Source organism: Poromitra crassiceps (genome assembly GCF_964638095.1).
Source record: "Poromitra crassiceps genome assembly, chromosome: 6".
NCBI classification, from domain to species: Eukaryota; Metazoa; Chordata; class Actinopteri; order Beryciformes; family Melamphaidae; genus Poromitra; species Poromitra crassiceps.
In genome coordinates, this window is record NC_139627.1 from 62,005,940 (window position 1) to 62,019,272 (window position 13,333).

Consider the following 13,333-nt stretch of genomic DNA (forward strand, 5'->3'; position numbering starts at 1 on the left):
AGCGGAAAGTACGAGAAAGAAAGAAAGAAAAAAAGCTGTCAGTATCACCCAGCAGATAAACTGCCGGCCAATGAACTGCCGCCCAAGCCCAATTTGTACAGGTCATCTAGGGCGGCAAAGCGGTCAATCTGTCCTGCCCAGCAACACAGAACCAAGCGAGGAGAGGAGGAACACACAGACGCACACACATACACTCGACCGGTCACATGATCTCCTCCCGGCGATTCTCGCCTGGCGGAGATAATTAGTGGCCGCCAGTGTTTTGATGCGGAGCTTCACAGATCTGGAACATGGTGCTAAGTGTCATGAGGGATCTGCCAAACTGAACGACATTTACCAAACATTTAAAGTCGAGCTGAAATTAAAAATGCCTTTTTTTCTATTTTAGATAACATCCCTGGGTATTCAGTGCACCTATTTAATGTAATGTATGCAAACAAAATCACAAAAATCAAATTGCTTTAGTTTTTCCACATTCACATCAAAAGTTCATTTTTCAGGATTTCATTCATAACTGTAATCTACAGTATGCGGACGTCATTCAGTACTTGAGTACAAGGTGTCAATCAGTCTTCATTGCGAAAAGAAAATTCCGAGCAGGCATAATGGCTGTCTAGTGTCTGTAACCTGGGCAGATTGTCTAGCCCATAAATGTTAATATACTTGGCCATTAAGTATGTAACATACAAAATAAAACAAATTGTAATGTCTTCATTTAATGTAGAACGCAAATACATGTAACTGGCTCGTGAACTAATTCCAGGAATAACCTTATTTACAAGTTTGAAGTCAATCGGATGAACGGTTCTTTTTTGTGTTGCCAGTAGGTGGCGTTGTGCCGAATTGCACAGAACTCGGCACTGATCTATGTCAGGTTCCCAGCAGCACACTCCCGAAGTTTGAAGTCGATCAGATGAATGGCAATGGAGATAAAGCACTTTTTGTGTTGCCAGTAGGTGGTGCTATGCCAAATTGCACGGAATTCAGCTCCCTGCACTCCCTTGAGTCCCCCTAAGTGCGCTCCTCGAGTTTGAGGTTGATCAGACGAACGGTTCTCAAGATAAACCACTTTTTGTGTGGCCAGTAGGTGGCGCTGTGCTGAATTGCACGAAATTCGGCACTGCACTGTGTCGAGTTCCCATCAGCGCACTCCCCAAATTTGAAGTCCATCGGACAAACGGTTCTTAAGATAAACCAAATCTTTTGTTGCCAGTAGGTGGCGCTATGCCCATGATGGGGGTTCCCGAAAGTGTTGTGGCCCTAGAGGATATTATTTCTGAATGCGTGACTCATTATAGCCTACCATTATAGCCATGTAAAAATCTGACTTAACTAAGATCACTGAGCTCTACTGATTATTTCCCCTTGATTTTATTCATGACAGACTTGATGACACATGAATATTAATGCTGCTTATTCAGCTTACAAATACATATTCTCCTACTATTCTTTGCGCCTTCATGCTGCCCTCTCTCCACTGCATTGCAAGAGATTCTTTAATTGGAACCTGAGGAGGGATGCTGCCCCCCCTCATTCTCACAGCAATGTAAACACAGGGTTGTTAAAAGTGACGACCATGTGTTTACTCTCACTTAGTAATAGTATCAACGACCCTAATTAAAGCTGGGGCTGGGGCTTAGGGCTTGAAGGAGCAGAACTGAAGACAAATATTCAAATATCGAACGTGTTTCGTCTCCGAATCGCACAAAAACAGGGCACTGCACTCCGTGAGGTCGCCATCAGCGCACTGCCCGAGTTTCAAATCAATCCAACCAACGGTTCTCGAGATACGCGAAGGACAGAGAGACAGAGAGACAGACGCTATCGTCATTATAGTATAGATAGATAGAAGATAGATAGATACTGTAGATAGATAGCTCTTCACTGTCCACGGTTTCATGGTTACTTTTGACCTTTGCTTAGCAAAAGTTGCTTAGCAAAGAGAACCCGGTGATGCTTGTCAAAGTGGTGATAAATCTTAGTATCATATTCAGCCAGATAATGGCATGGAGATTTACAATGGTGAGCCAAAAAGGGGGGGCTGCCCGGCTGAGCCCTGGGAACATTGAAACGCTCCCAGTCTATAATAAAGCCTTACAATCTGAGAGGCAGGCATATTGTTCCAGGATTAATAGTGACAGCAGAAATAACCACAGAACCTTGTTTTCAACCATTTTAAATCTCAGCCTTTTAAATCCCTCCAACCTCAATGAGCAAATAAATTCCTCACAGTCAAAATGCGAGGAATCTGCTTCTTTCTTTGAAAATAAAAGTTAAATGGATAACGGGTCCCACGCAACATATTGAGAGTAATACTTCAAACCCTTGCATTGTTAAGGCTGAATTATGCTCACCCTGCCGTGAAGGGCGCGTGGGTGGAGCGAGGGGCGGGCGCGTCATATGATGTAAATTTGTTGGGCGTGGTTAAGCGCTAGCTCCAGCGGCCGCTCGCGTTCAGCCTGATTTTTTTTCTAACAGCGCGAGCTTCTCTCCAAACATGGCTGCTTTCGCCACTGAACCCTGAACACTGAGCTGTGTTTTCGCCACATTTCTTGACCCATGTGGTAGGCTATAAACTTAGATTTGCAACTGTTCGTTTTTAGTCATTTCACCAAGTAAATGTGTTGTGTTGAGAGCATTATTGAGAGAGATTAAAAGCAGCACAGAGTAGGCTATCAGGGCTGAGAAGTAAAAACGGCTTTCAGTAAAAACAAGTTTGGTGAGTCCTTCATGTGCTGATGTGGGGTCATTTGAGAGTGAAAGCGCACTCAGTACTGCACAGCGTTTCATTGCGACTTTTCACGGGCTGTTCTCACCATTGTACAATGCACACAATACATGCTGATCACTTTCTGAGTATAATGGCATCAGCCCCAGCGCGAGGTCTGCACGGTGACTACGGAGACTCGCGGGGCCCCACCCCCACGGAGCTTTGCTCGAGCATAAGAGCACCTTAAGGATGACGTCATCATTCCTACTTTGACGTCGTCATTCCTACTATGATGTCATCGATCACTGATGATGTCATGATTCATAGGCGTCTTTCATGCCTTTCGCCGCTGATGTCATAACACAGGTGATGTCATATTCACATCTATAAGGGCCTGTTCCTGCAGGCTCTCGCGAGTGATTCATAATTTCACATCAAGGATCATACCAATCTCTGCAACGTCTGCAACCTGCAACTTCTGCAACCAGCAACTTCTGCAATCTCTGCGACCGTTCCCAAACCTCGAACTGTGCAGCCCCAGCGGATAGATTTCCACCGATCAAAGAGGCCTCAGCTGACCCACCAGGCGGTCAGCTGGATATCTCCACTCATCCTGATACCTTCACTCATCCTGATGTCTCCACTCGTCCTATCACGTTCGGAGACTTCCAGATCATACTTAAGCACCTGATTGCCCACCAGGAGGAAGCAATCCAGGCTGTGGCTTCCAAGGCCGAGGATCGGTACGCCCTCTTGATTGGCCGGCTAGATCGTCTCGAAGGGCTAGGCCCCCAGGGTGTCACCCCGCAGCCTCTGCAAGACCTCGCACTCGAGTCAAGACGCCTGATTGCCCACCAGGAAAAAGCAATCCAGGCTCTGGCTTTCGAAGCCACTGATCGGCACGCCCAGCAGGAAAAAGCAATCCAGGCTCTGGCTTCCGAAGCCGCTGATCGGCACGCCCTCTTGATTGGCCGGCTAGATCGTCTCGACGGGCTAGGCCCCCAGGGTGCCATTCCGCAGCCTTCTGCCCCTCCTGCCCCAGCTTTCGAGCGCACCGCCGTTCCGGAGGTTTCCAGACCTGCTACTCCCCCGTCCACAGCGGCCGTTGCTTCTAGCTCTGCCTCTCGGCCGCCCCCAGCTGCTAAGGGCATATTCTGGGGGGGAGTTCGCGTCATTCCAGAGCAGGGGCACCCACATTTGAGTCCCAGCAGCCATCTGTACCGTGATCTGACCGGCAGGGTTCGCATCACACCAGAGGAGAGGCAGCGCCGTTTGGACACCCGGAGCTGCCTGTACTGTGGTCGAGCCGGGCATTACCTCTCCTCCTGCTCCCGGCGTCCAGTAAGTGGTCCCACCGCTCGCCGGCCCGTGGTACTCTCAGTGGATCAAGACTCTACGTGTCCAGCCGAAGAATCTGTACGGTTGGGTAGCGTTCCCTGCAGGACCCAGGAGTGGCAGTGTGTCTCCAAGAGGGTTAACGAGTTGGAGAGGACTGTCGATCGTCTCATTGGGAAGTTCAATCGCTGCCTGCAGATTGGCTCCGTCCCCCCGCAGGGGGCCTCCGAGTCTGCTGGCCCTGAGGCACAACCTGAGGCACAACCTGTGGACCTGCCCCTCGCCGAGTCTGAACCCGTACCTGAGGCACAACCTGTGGACCTTCCCCTCGCCGAGTCTGAACCCGTACCCCAGCAGCAGCCAATTCCTGTCGTTGACCCACACGTAGGTTCCAGCTTCATGCTGGGAGGTTCCCGTAGTGTCGTCAGCCCTCGGTCAAGAGCAAGAAGAAATAAGAGGCGTTTAAAGGAGGAGACGGTGGGTGACCTCCCCAAACTACAGGTCGGGAGGGCAGGCCTCGCTGTGTCAGATCCCCCTGCGGCTCTGCCTTCGGAGACGGCGGCATTTGACCCTTTTGATGGTCTCCAGCCTCCCGTGTTTGGATCGTGCCCCGGGGGATGGCCGGCCCCAGAGGATCCACCGGACCCGGTGGAAGTTCTGTCTACGTATCGGTCCATCTATGGCTTCGATATCCTGTATTAGGGAGGAGCACCTCCACTGTCCTACACCCCCTTTGGGGGTCTAACCACCTGCATCTAACCACCTGCTGAAGAGCACCTCACTCTCCTACACCCCCTTTGGGGCCTAACCACCTGCGTCTAACCACCTGCGGAAGAGCACCTCCACCAGAACCTACGGATTTTTTGTCTCCCAGATGCCATCCTTGATGGCCTCATTGGACGCCAGGTGACGTCCGTTGAGGGGAGGGTACTGTTAGGATGACGTCATCATTCCTACTTTGACGTCGTCATTCCTACTATGATGTCATCGATCACTGATGATGTCATGATTCATAGGCGTCTTTCATGCCTTTCGCCGGTGATGTCATAACACAGGTGATGTCATATTCACATCTATAAGGGCCTGTTCCTGCAGGCTCTCGCGAGTGATTCATAATTTCACATCAAGGATCATACCAATCTCTGCAACGTCTGCAACCTGCAACTTCTGCAACCAGCAACTTCTGCAATCTCTGCGACCGTGCATTGCAGATCAAAATACAATAAATCAAAACCATACTGAGTTAAATTCCTTTAGCAGAATCAGTGAACGGGAACTGTGGAAAATGACATGACACAAACAGCTCAGAATTGGAAACTACAGAATATTTTGTAAAGCGGCCTTAGGTTCCTTGAAAGGCGCTATATAAATCCAAGCTATTATTATTATTTAAGGAGGGAGTCAATGTCCTAGCTCAATCAGCAGGCAGAGCACTGGGTTCTGTACTGAACAAAGTTAAACACTTTGGTAATCTGGGTTTTCATACTTACACACAACTGTATAACTCTTGTTTCTGTCCTGTGTCGAATTATGCTTCTGGTGTTTGGGGTTTCCGTGAACACCCAAGCTGTAACACTGTGCATGAGCCATCCAGTATTTTCTAGGAGTTCATAAACTCACTCCAGTTCTGGCCATTACTGATGATATGGGATGGGACTCCCCAAGCATCAGACACACTAAACATATATTTAATTGGGATATTGCCCATAGACATCCCTGGGCAAATGAATTGAAATTCCTATTTTATTCAAATGATTTGTCATTTATCTTTAATAACAGGTTATTTTGTGACACCCGAGAGACTATGAGTAATATTTTTTATTTTGTATAAAGATAAATGGTAACTTATGGTATTTATCATAAACCAACACGACAAACTAAGAACGTATCGTCTAAAGACAGTTACTGTGTAGAACCCTATGTGAACTTTGATTTGAACAGACGAAAAAGATCTCTGTGTGCTCAATTACGCTCTGGAACTCTTCCCTTAGCACTAGAGACTGATAGGTTTAATGCTACCCCTGACATGTCACTATGTGAATTATGTGAAATTGAAAACAAGATTTATTTCTTGTTCTATTGTACTGCTTATGATGACGCAAGGGACGTACTCTTTCGTAAAATGTCCTCTATTTATGTTGACTTTTTTGGACGATTATGAGAAACTTGAGTTGTGTTTAAAAAAGGAACCTTCCTCCCAGCAAATTTTATCTGTCAGGCATCGGAGCAAAGAGATAACTTTTTGTTTAGAAAGTGATGTATGTATTGTTGTCTGAGCAGTACGCTGACTTGCGACTTGTGTTATTTTAAATGTACCATTGTGATGTTTTATTGTTATTGTATGTTATGTGTGTCTTGTAAACCAATGAGGGTTGGGCACTGTGGAGTGTAGGACACTTAATGTACATCAATCAAATCATTATGGTTATTTAGATTATTCAGAATTATTTTATATACAAGTTTCTCCTAAATCTTAGAAAACTTTCACCCCCATACTGTCACACTACTAATAACCTATTTTCAATATGCTACAGAGGTGCCATACAATGGAACACTTGTATCAATATTGCCAAACAAGGAGTATCTATTAACTCTAGTGATGGGAATTATGGCTCTTTGAATAGAGCCGGATCTTATGGCTCCGTTCCTTTCTGAGAGCTGTTCAAAATAGCGGCTCCTCGTTCTTTTCTTTCACCTCTTTTTTTATGGGGCAGGCACTACTGTTTATCTGCAAAATCACTAGGATAATGATATGGTACGATTTGGATCAGATTTGATCTTATCCCACCACTATTTCATTTTGCAGCAGCATTAAATTACTCGTACATTATTTCCAGACCTAATGTCAATGATCTGCATTGTAAACATAACACAAGGTGACACCATATCCATCTGCTCAGTCAGTGAATTTACTTCTTCTATGAAATGTGTTGTGTAAATAAAGTTGGCTTTCCTTGAATGCAATTCATGCAACACTTCGCTGCTCAGAAAGTCGGCAGATGCACTCCGCGGCGTAGCCCGTTTTGATATTAAGCTGAGTCCGCCCACCCAGGCCAGTTTACAGCCTGCGTCGGTTGCTATTGACGAGTGTACCGTACACTCGTTACCTATCCTCCCTGCTCAGCGGACTAGCAGAGGGAGGGAGGTCTACCCTGTTTGTGTGGTGGGGAGCGGCAGGCAGTGAAATTTGGGCACAACATTAAAATGAACGGCAATCATGTAGGACTCGGTTCCCTTCGTTCATAGCAAAGAGCCGTTCAATAGATTTGGATCGTTCGCGAACATCACATCACTACTTAACTCCTTCAAATCCAAACGTAGAATCTCCCCGATGAATCATACATAGCCCACATACAAAACAGAAGGTGAAACTAACCCATCAATCTCGCCACATCAGGTTATATTCTGTCCACACAATGTTAAATGCTGAAATTCAAAAATGTATAAAAAAAACTTTTGTCACATTATAATCACAGCATAATAACAGCCAAAATAAGTAAAAAGCGACAAATTGAAAAGATTGAATATGGTCAGAGTAGGGTCTGAGGGTTAATTCCGTACAAGGGTTCCACCTGCATGTGGATTCACACTCATGTTCAGTAGGCTAACTCCAGACTCGGACTGAGGTAATAGAGACTTGACTCGAAGTCTTCTTTGACTTGGATTCGAACACTAGGGCCTCGGGATATAGTGACTTGACTACAACATTGATAGAACCTCTCGTCTGGCATCATTTGCTTCTCAGAAAATCAATAGGAAGATGATTAATAATGATAAAGTGTTTCAAAGGGTGTAGGCGTCAGGGTCCCAACGGTGTTTAGATGAAACCATGCCCCAAGCTCATTTGATTGGTCGCTGCAACTGCTTCTTCCTGCCCTGCCAAGCAAGTAACTCCTCCAAACTCATACGCCGAAGCGAGGCACACACACAGACACACCCCCCTCATTCCCGTCAGTGTCCCTGACAACAAATTACCATAAACAGCAGAGGTGACTCTGCTGCACCCCAAACGCCTCTCTTTACAGCCAGGCAGGCACCGGCCAAAGATAACTCTTTCCCCTAAGTCGAGTGTGTTTTCCCCGTTTCCCCCTGTTTCTCCTTCCCCTGGAGATGTGTGGCTTGGAGAATTAGGAGCGTGTAGCGCAGTATAAAGAAGCCAGGATGCGCTGCCTGCTCCTAGTTCCCCTAGCCATTCAAATTCGGGGAAGAGTTCTCTTTGACCGGTGCCTGCCTGGCTGTAAACTGTGTAAAGGAGTGCAGTGGAGTCGCCTCTGCTGTTTATGGTAGTTTGTTGTCAGGTGTGGTGGGCAACAGTGACGTATGAGGGGGGCAACCAATCAAATGAGTTCGGGGCATGGTTTCATCTAAACCCCGTTGGGAAAAGTATACACGAGTCAGGGGGCCCTATTCTCCCACAGAATAAACGCAAAAAAACGCAAAAAAAACGTGCCTTGCGTCTGCCTCAGGAAGATATCAATATGGCTTTACGCTGCCAAATGCGCTTTAGGCCGAATGGGCGTGGCGCAGTCCCAGAATGGGCGAGAATGGGCGTGTCGGCCTTAAATACCGGCCTAATGATATCTTCCCACCTGGCGTAAATTTAGCGCTTTGGAAACCAGGCCTATTCAGTGCGCCAGTTGCGCGGAGCGCTCCCCTCTGGCTGTCCTCTGTCACCCTTCTCTGTGTCACTCTCTCCCTCTCTCCTCAGTCTGACAGGCACAATACGACTGTCTCTCTCTGACTCCCTCGCTCAGACAGACACAACACACGTCCCATAGGAAAAAGCAGTTGTAAGTTCACTGCCTGTGAATGTCCCAGCATGCAATGGGCTTCTCCATTTCGCTACTAAATAGCAACCAAATGAGCCGAAATAGATATAAAGGTCGATCTAAATAATGTGTAATGGTAACACAACCTGCAATTGTAGAACATTTCAATATTGGACCAAATAAAACATTGAAATGAAAACACCACCCTATGTGAAACTTATATGTCATCCTGGGCCTATATATATCCCTTGTAGATTTAACGTGATTTAGAGAAGTTTTTTGATTGATTGATTGATTGATTTATTCGATGAATGACAAAAGTAAAGCACATCATACACAAAAATATAAAGGCCACTCATACATCACCATCAAGGATAAAAACACAATAAAGTCCGAGGACTTGTTTCCATTGTGGTCCTTGGTCTCGGACAGACGACTCAGACCGACATAAAAACAGACATAACAATAAAGAAACATAAAACTACTTCCACCTATAGACTATTAAAAAAAACCATTTAAGATGTTAAAACAGTTTTAACAAAAGCAATATAAAAAGACATTTGAAACAGGACCCAATCCCGAAAATAAAGAACACATTAAAAGGCTAAAAAACCAATCTGAATAAAATAAATAAAATAACTTTAAACAGGCTATAAATTAACAATACTCAAAAATATTTACATTTACATACCCGCACCAGTCATGAACCAGATTTTGAGAGCGATTTTAAAGCTGCTCAAGGTGTTAATCATCTTCAGGCTGTCCGGAAGGCTGTTCCACAACAGCCCGGCTGAGTATTTGAAAGGGTTTTTGTTCATACAGCTCTTAAATTTAATGGGGACAACATTGTGGGAGCTCCCTCTGGTGGAGTAGTTATGAACGTCATTTACCTTGGTGAAATAATTTTGGAGATATTTCGGGACCATATTATGCAAGATCTTATGGACCAGGCACAGCTTGATTTGGTTCACTCTTTCCTCCACTCTGAGCCATCTGAGGCTGGAAAAATGGCCAGGCAGGAGGTGGGTTCTGGGATGGAGAGAGTGTAACAGCCGTACTAGTTTGTTTTGAGATATTTGAAGTTTATTTTTGAGGGCCTTGGTGATGCCGGTGAACCAGGAAGTACATGCATAATCAAAGTGACATTGTATCAAAGCGCCCGCCAGAATTTTTAGAGTACTTACGTCTAGGAAGGAGAAAAGTCTGGCCAGGAATCTCACTTTCTGATTTATTTTGGAGATGGTTTTTAAAGCCATACTTTCTCCCGATACTTTACTGTCCAGGATACTGCCGAGATATGTAATTTCCTCCTTGCTTTCGACGGTCACATTGTCGACTGTGATGGTGAAGCCAGGGGATTTTTTAAGTTTGGCGTTAGAGCCAAACAGAATTGACTCAGTTTTTCCTAGATGGAGAGATAATTTATTATCTACTAACCATGTACTTACTTTCTGGAGTTCATTACTGAGGATAAGTTCTACCTCCTTTTTCTCTTTGTGGGAGACCAGGAGAGCCGAGTCGTCCGCAAAGAGAAACAGGTCGCAGTCACATGCCGACTTCATATCATTTACATAAATAAGGAAAAAGAGTGGACCCAATATGCTCCCTTGGGGCACCCCGCACCGTAGGGGGAGAGGGGAGGACAGGGTACCGTTCACGTCGGTAACCTGCCTCTTTCCGCATATTTAAAAAATTGCGAAATGAGGCAAATCAGCTTATTAAGAAAGCAAAGGCAAACTTCTTCAGGGAGTCTATAGCAGAAAACAAAAATAATCCTTCACAACTATGGAAAACCTTGAAACACCTAGGGCAAAACAACAGACTTAGGACAAAAACCATAAATAAGACCCTGATTATAGATGGTACAGTCACATCAGATAAAATTAAAGTTGCAGACTGCTTCAACAGGTTCTTCACCACTATAGCAGACACCCTGGTAAAGAAACTGCCGACCTTTACAGGGGTCTTTGGTGAGAGCCATGTTGATTCATTCTACAAAAAGATGAACGTTCAGCCAGATGCTTTTTCTTTTACAGAAGTGTCTGAAGGGGAGGTGCTTAAAAGACTTAAGGCCCTAAACCCATCTAAAGCAACCGGTCTTGATAACATCCCGTCCAGGTTCCTAAGAGACGCAGCTGAAGTCATCTCTTCACCTATAACGTTTATAATTAATATGTCCATAACACAAGGCCATATTCCTCGTGAATTCAAAATTGCTAAAGTAGCCCCGTTATACAAAAAAGGAAGCAAACTGGAACCAGGAAATTATCGTCCTGTTTCAATTCTTTCTTCAATCTCTAAAGTAATCGAAAAAGTGATTTTTGATCAGATAGACAGTTATCTATCATTGCATAGTCTGCTGTATGAATTTCAATCTGGCTTTAGGAAGTCACATTCAACAGACTCCTGCTTGCTCTATTTAAACGACTTCATAAGGCAAGAGGTGGACTCTGGTAAATACTGTGGGATGGTCATGCTGGACCTTCAGAAGGCATTCGATACTGTAAACCATGATATCCTCCTGTACAAACTCAGGTCCTTGGGATTTAATGGCACCTCCCTCAAATGGGTGGGGTCTTATTTAAAGTGACAGCGTAACGCGCTTCTACTGTCATGTCCTACTGTGATGTCCGCTCCAATAAATTGGCTCTACTTCACATTTTAGTTTTACAATCAAAACACATTTATGCAATGACTTTACATAATGTAGGCTATATTTATGTGCATATCCTACCATCCTAGCAGGGGAGAGAAAACGATATCTTTCTGGACAAACTTTCACCAATCTAATTCATCTCATCATATATATTTTTCTAGCTGATGCCTTTAGAACATTCTTTTCACTTTGATCTTGCTATAGTGTAGCGTATTTACATGCTTGCAGTATTTAAACTGCAGTTAGATTGGTTTGAGAAGCATAATAATATGGAATAATAGCCTATATATGGAGACAGACAGACGGGATGAAGGGAGGGGGGGGGGGGCAGAGCGCTTGGCTTTTGTCTGGTTTTACTGGACCACTGGAATTGGAGCTTAACACTTTCAGTGCCACGGCCCTTGGGCAAAAGGTTGCTTGCTGTGCCACATAGGCCGCAATGCATTTTAAAACAGTCATATAATTTCTTTAATAATTACTATGTAAACACTGAACACGCACAAATAACGATGAGACTCTCTTCTATCACCTGCAAAAAAAAGTTTATTGATCCCATTTTCCGTTCTTTAGTTATGAGCCGGAGAAGATAGCTTGATCGAACGAAAAACAGAGCTTTTTTTCTACGAGCTGAGATAATGAGCCTTTTGTGAAATTAAACATTTCAAGCACATCACTGACTCTGAAGCTAATTTTCTGATGTAGTCACACCTCAAAAATAATTTCCTTCAATAAAACAGTGAAGGCAAGGGAATTTTGTTTGGAAGAATAATATTTTTAGCTGAAACCAGCAGCGCTGGCGCCTGCATGCGCTGCTGGTTGCAGCTTCTTGCTGATCTTTTGCTGCTGGTGGGCATCGGATATTCTGGCTTGCGTTTGCCAACCCTGTCCTGCTGTCTGGGTCTGTGTTGTGTACTTGGCTCTGCGTGCCCACCTCCCCCCCTCCTCCCCCCCCCCCCCCCCGTTGTGGGAGGAGTGTCTCTCTGCTCTGCTGTTTTCTCGTTTTCTCTGCCTGTGCTCAGCACTGAAAAAGTCAGCTAGATCCTGCTTTTTTACAGCCGCGTGTACCAGCTCCCATGCTTCGAGTTGAGAATAATAACAAATCCACGGCTGATCATGTGTTGCAGCGGACACGGAGGCTGTTGCAGCGGACATCGAGGTGCTCAATTGTGATAGCAGATTGGCTGCTGCAGGGGCACAGCTAAACGTTGCTTCAATGAAGCCGCTGCATACGGACGGATGCGATGCGATTTCCTTCCCCCCAATGACTTCTTCTGTGTGTTTCACTCCACGTTCTCTCATCTGGAGAGCGCTGTCGCCACCTAAGGGTTCTGTAAAATAGGTTAGACACATTCAATACCTCTGAATATTGTAAGAGGCGATGTAAGAGGCATAGATCGACACCCCCCCGTCAAAAAAAAAAAATCGAGTTATGACGCCATTTGGCGTCGCTGGCACTGTACGGTAAATTTCTAATGACGCCATATGGCGTCGCTGGCACTGAATGTGTTAAAAGGCAAGTGTGTGATTCGTTTATTGCACTTATCCAATGAGCATGACGGTGCATAATTTTACGCTTAAAAGGCGTGGTTGTATTGCGTTAGGCTGCGTGTAGCGCCAACACCAAGATATCAAGTGCGCTGGTCCACGCCCACTGATCAGGGCTGCGCCAGGCGCTCGGCCTAGAAACTACGCCGATGCAACGATAGGGGCCAGGGTCTATGCCTGCAAGGCCGAGGAAGTGTTGTGGGAAGAATGTGAGGTTAATGCCCAGGAACCGAACTGCACAGTGGGTTTGAGTTTGGATATCCTGTGAATAGCAGGAATCAGTGTACAAAGTCGGCTACAATAGCGAACACGGAACCC

At 45.4% G+C, this 13,333-nt stretch overlaps 1 protein-coding gene across 1 annotated transcript in view; it reads left to right on the top strand.

Moving 5' to 3' along the window:
• Positions 1-13,333, top strand: part of frzb (frizzled related protein) — a gene marked incomplete at its 5' end in the record, with an annotated part of 77,453 nt that overhangs the window by 18,859 nt on the left and 45,261 nt on the right. The window lies entirely within an intron of this gene.